Source organism: Equus przewalskii, chromosome 13 (genome assembly GCF_037783145.1).
Source record: "Equus przewalskii isolate Varuska chromosome 13, EquPr2, whole genome shotgun sequence".
Taxonomy (NCBI): Eukaryota; Metazoa; Chordata; class Mammalia; order Perissodactyla; family Equidae; genus Equus; species Equus przewalskii.
The window spans coordinates 41,546-47,733 of NC_091843.1; the positions used below are offsets into that span (position 1 = coordinate 41,546).

A 6,188-nucleotide genomic window follows, 5' to 3' on the forward strand; every position below is an offset into this window, starting at 1 on the left:
TTTCTCTTGTGTCCTGATGACAATGGTGGAAGATGGGGAACTGAGGATTCCTGGCATGGGCTCGGCAGGAAGAGAAAGAACCATGTATGCAGGCTGGTGGGAAGAGATAGCAGGAGCAGTCAGGTAAAGCCAGCCCAGGGTTGTGGTTCTCTTTTTTTTCTAGTTAAACAATGATTTGTTGCTTGAGTACATAGACAAATTTATGCAACCAGGGCAGGGGCAGTGGATGACTCATATTTCCAATTGAAGGAGAGGACTCATCTAGTCTTATAATATCTAGCCAATGGGTGAATATGGCTCTCAATCAGAATCAGATGGAATTTAGCACCCTTATCCTTTCTGTTCCTCTCAAGATGCTTTCAAACTGCAACAGCTGTCTTAAATTAAGAACTTGAGTCCTTTGTACTTAACAATTCTCAAGATTTTTTTGTCTGTCACAAAACATACTTGTTCAGTGCCATGTGAGTTTCTCAGGACCATATCAATTTGTGAGGGAGTCAGGCATTTACTGGCCAGTTTGTAGATCTACCCTTTTGTGTCATCAGACATCAACTGAAGCCAGGTGGGGATGCTGTGGCAGAAGGACAGAGCCTACTGGGACAAGCCCTTCCCAGGAGCATGCATGTGACCCATGATGGTGGTGGTCAGGCAACAGAAAAAGCCCCAGGGCTGTGGTTCTTGAGAAAAAGCTGGCTCCTCAGGGGGCTGGGCAGAGCACCTGTTTTTGCTACAAGGGTTACAAAAAAATAATGCATATTATTAATGATTATTTCTTTTCTTACCCAATTTCATTTATGACTCTGGGCTCTATTCACCTATACTAGCAGATAAAAAGCATCACATCAGGTCTTTTTGGGTTTCTTGTTCCCTCGTCTCTCTTCTTTAATCCAACATCTATGGTTCTGGGCCTTAAGCAGGGTATCGGGGTGGGAAGGAGCATGTGGTCCTGGTCTACTCTGGCACCTGTGGAGAGAGATGTTCACAGCTCCTGTTTCTTGGCTAATGTTTGGAACACATGAGGCTGCCACTTCCTCCTTGATCAGTTCACACACGTGTGGCCTGTAGGTTGGATTTAACTCATAGGCACTGCAGTGGACTGAATGTTTATGTCCTTCTCCCAAATTCATATGTTGAAAACCTAACCTCCAAATGATGGTATTTGGAGCTGGGGCCTTCAGGAGGTGGTTAGGTCATGAGGATGGAGTGCTATTGAATGGGATTAGTCCCTTTAAAAAAGAGGTCCCAGAGAGCTCCCTTACCTCTTTCACTGTGTGAGGACACAGTGAGAAGATGACAATGAACCAGGAAGTGAGAGTTCTCCAAACACTGAATCTTCTGGTGCCTTGATCTTAGACTTCCCAGCCTCCAGAACTGTGAGAAATGCTTCTGTTTTTTATAAGCCACCGAGTCTATGATATTTTGTTATAGCAGCCCAAATGTATCTAGGTACACTTAGATTGACCTGCACAATTGAGCCAATTAAAACTTAAGAGTTTTTAACTTAAGCTTTGATGTCAAAAATCAAAAGAGGGGGCCAGCCCTGTGGCCAAGTGGTTAAGTTTGTGTGCTCTGCTTCTGCAGCCCAGGGTTTCATCAGTTCAGATCCTGGCCATGGACATGGCACTGCTCATCAAGCCATGCTGAGACAGCGTCCCACACAGCACAACCAAGAAGGACCTACACCTAGAATATACAACTATATACTGGCGGGTTTTGGGGAGAAGAAGGAAAAAATCAAAAGGCCTGGCAACGCTGGGCCCCTACTCCTGTTGGGTCTATCTACTGCGAACAGTGTGTGGGTTATTTCTGCTCTATGATATTAAAAGATGTCTTTCTCCCTCTGATGGCTTCTCAGGCTCTCTCTCCTTTCTCACCTCAGTCAGGTTGCACCTTTTCCTAGGATGAAGAAGACTCTGCATTCCTACTGCTGCTGAATAAAGCATTTTGTTTATGCACATAATAACATCTCTTCCCCTAAAGGCAAAAGCCAGAAAGACTGGAGAGGATTTTTTTAAAATTTTCTGTTACATTCCTTGAGAAAATGAAGGACAGAAACTGCTCAAATAAAAGGTAGGGAATAGGAGGGGGAAAACTCCACTGTAAGTTAATATATAATAATATTATAGAGCCATGATTACTTATTTAACAAAATAATACATGCTTATTATGAAAGTTCAAACATTACAGAGGTGATGCATTGGGAAATGAATGTACCCAGATATCCTACCACCCAGAGATGGCTAGTATTCACTTATTCTTTCAGAGCTGCTATTTGTAATTTTTTTTCAGGAATAGTATCATATTCCTACATCATCCTATACTTTGATTTTTTTCCACTTAACAATATATTGTGAACACCTTTCCTTGTCAGTCCATACTGATTTATCTCATCACTTTTATTGGCAGCAAGATTCTTTGTGTATGATTGAACTATTTATTTCTCAAGTCCCCAGTGGTGGGCCTTTTGGTTGTTTTAAATTTTTATTATAAGAAAAGCAGTGAACATTCTCCTACATTCATCTTTGCAAAATTTGTACAAGTATGTCCTGGAGAGGATCTGCTGGGTAAAGAAGCATGTACATTTAAAATCTTGGTAGACACTGCCAATAAATCCTCCAAATTTTAGTGTCAGTAACATTGAATTAGAATTTCTATTTTCTCCACACCCTTGCCAGCATTCAGCTTTATCAGGTAAAATTGATTTAAATCATACCTTGCTACTAAAACTATGATTAAAATATACTTTGTTGCCTTAGAATATAGTAAGTACATCAGTGACATTGGAAATTTTCTTTAATAAGATTTTTGATTTGTTTCACTTAGTGAAAAATTAACAGGAAGAGAAACAACGATGGGGAAGCTAGAGAGATTGAGTCCAGTCTGGGTTTCCAGAGGAGGCCAGCCCCAAATCAGGGGATGTGCAAGAAGGGCAAGGGAGACAGATGTCCATGGGGGCACCAGTCAATGGGGGAGTTTCAAGGTCAACTTTTCACTGATAACATCTTTAGACTTGTTAAATGTTAAATACATGTCCAAAACCTAGTTTCAGGGAAACTTTATTGATTATTGGGAAAATTGTAGCATAGCAAGAAGGTATAAAAACAATACATTGGGCCATATGTGTCAGCAACTGGCAGATGAGGAGATTTCTCTGTCAGAAATGAAACAGAAAAGAGAAAAGGGGAGTAAGTTAGTAAATTCAACTTACCTCTCAGATATAATTTTAAAACTAAGAATGTGTTCTCAAACACTCTAGATCAGACCAGGTCTCTGGAACCTACTATTATATCTCTCTTTTCTTTACCTTTATAGAAGACATCACAATTTGTGAACATTTTATTAATATTCACCTCTCTATTCAACCATAAACTCTAACATAGTGTTCCTGTTGCCTGATATAGGGCCCCATATATAATAAGTGTTAATATATATTTGATGAATAAAATAAAGAAGAAAGAGAATGAGAGAGGGGGCAAGGGAGGTGGACAAAAGGAAAGGGGAAAGGAGATCAGAGGGAAGAAGAGAGGTGAAAAGATAAAAGAAGAGAAAGAAAAAAGAAAAGAGAGAGGTGGAGTTAAGAACAAGCCAGTAGTGTACACAGGCTGGTCTACACAGTATGGAATGGAATCTCACTGGCTATTTGTGCCCTGGGGAGATGGAGGAAACTTGAGTACATTAAAAATCTAGGCTTTAGGGATTGGTAGGTGTCCTAGATTATTTTTTTGTTTAATTATTTTATTGAGGCCATATTGGCTTATAAAATTGTGTAAACTTCATGTGTAAGCTATTATATATCAGTTTCTGTATAAACTGTGTCATGTTCACCACCAATAGTCTAGTTTTTATCCATCACCATGCATATGTGCCCCTTTGCCCCTTTTGCCCCCCCCCCACAAACACACACCCTACCCCTCTGGTAACCACTAATCTGCTCCCATTACCCATGTTGTTGCAAATGGCATGGTTAAGAGCGATTGCTGCGCTCACCTGTGGCCACCCAGCTGGAGACAACAGACCTGCCACCCTGCTGTGTCCACCGAGACAGCAGAGCTACTACCTGCTGTGTCCATCAATCGCTGCGCTGACAGAGCAGTCTCATGACTATTGTAAAAGGGACATTTCAGTCACATGTGAAACATCCTGGGGGAGAATTAACTGTGCTTAAATCTACCAATTTAAAACTTAATCACATCTAAAAAGTATCTTCACAATGTGGGGGATGGGAATTGGCCACCCTAAGATATGTCTCTTTGGCATGAGGATTATTTGGGACTGGTTACTTTTAATAAACTGCAGACAGGAAAGAAACTCTGAAAAGCAGAGTTTACTTACCCTTTGTTAAGAAACAATTACATTGTAAAGGAAATCTCCATCTGTAAATGTGTCTCCCTCTCTGTACCAAGAAGAAGGGGGGATGATCTTATCTCTAGAAACTCTTTTTATTTTAAAGATTTTATTTTTTCCTTTTTCTCCCCAAAGCTCCCTGGTACATAGTTGTATATTCTTCATTGTTCCTCCTTCTAGTTGTGGCATGTGGGGCATTGCCTCAGCATGGTTTGATGAGCAGTGCCATGTCCATGCCCAGGATTTGAACCAATGAAACACTGGGCTGGCTGCAGCAGAGCGCGGGAACTTAACTACTTGGCCACGGGGCCAGCCCCTCTAGAAACTCTTAATCAATGCAGAAGGCAAGGACTTAAATCTGCATAATAATCTTTTGTTTACTGCACCTGTCTGGTAACCTCCTGTAACTGACTCTCCCCCACTCCCAACATCTTCCTTTGTCTTTAGCTGAGATGATATTTAAGGTGGTGGCTTCAGCCATTTTGGTGAGTTGCTCAGCTTGCCTGAGCTTCTCCCATGTATACATGTTAGAAAGGTTTGTTTAATTTTCTCCTGTTATTCTGTCTCATGTGAATCTAATTCATTCTCCAGCCAGAAGAACCCAGAGAGGGTAGAGGAAATATCTTCCTCCCCTACAACAGCAACGTCTATACCGATGTCTGATCAAACACCTAGGTACTAAGCCTAGCCACATGGACATAAAAATTAATCATCAAAATGGGGGGGAAAAAAAGAAAGTTAATCCAGAGTAAAAGGTAGGAATGTAATACACAAGCCAACAAATAAATCTAACTCACTTGCTGGTAAATACAAATTGTTCTGGACTGTTAATAAACACAAATTCCCCCCCACACACACACCCCCAACGCATTCTGTTAAGCTTTCAAATGTTTCAGGGACAATCCAAAAATTGCTGGGTATTTCCTCAGGGAGTCTAAGAGGATGAGTAAGAATCCAGAAATTGTTCTCACTATTCTATGCTATGAAGCACATGGGGAACGGAGACAGGGGTTTCATTACAGGTAAACACACTATTTCTTGTGGGACCATATTTTACCAGTATTCAAATACTTTGGGTGACATTTGAAAGATAATGCTTTTATTCTATGACAAATCATAGCAAAATGAGGATTTCTGACTCACTTCTGTGTGCATTCTACTATTGACAATGCATGAGCAGAACAAGATCCCCTTTTCTTCAGATTAGTTGTTCAAATATTTTCAGAAATACTCTGAATATTTTAAATGACAATGCCATATTGCTTATGTAACATTTATGTTTATATAAATACTTAATCATATGAATAATAGAGGTGAAAACCAAGAGCAAATAAAGCCTAACTAAAGTCAAGAATTAAAAAAATATATATGGCAGAATTATGAAGCTGCAAGTATTCAGTTTCTAGTATGATCTCCTTTCAAATCCTGATCATTTAGTAACTCTGGAGTCTTCGTATTTCTTTCTCAAAAATACTGTAATAATTAATAAATACTTAATTCAATATATAAATGTGAATTTTTTCTGATATCTTGATGAGGAAACAAGGGAGTTTCCATGATGCAGTGAGATGTGAAAAGCAATTTTTGACAATAGGAGATTCTTTTAAACCCAGTTTGATGGTGATGGTACAATGTACAGCGGGTTCAGCTTCTGGTGGACTCTGAGAGACAGCACATACAATTTTCTCAAAGAGTATGGCATTAAAATATAGTAACCAGATAATCAACACAGGTAGTACACAATGACAAGGAATTGGCTTACCATGTAATTTTTTTTCTGTAGCTTTTCATTGCACCTAAACAAAATTTGTATTGGTTCTTATTCCATTCATTTAAAATATTTT

General features: G+C 39.6%; 1 pseudogene; it reads right to left on the reverse strand.

The window, feature by feature from the left end:
* Positions 1-200: 200 nt before the first annotated feature.
* On the reverse strand, positions 201-633 carry LOC103544778 (small ribosomal subunit protein uS15-like; annotated as a pseudogene).
* Between the last annotated feature and the right edge of the window lie 5,555 nt (positions 634-6,188).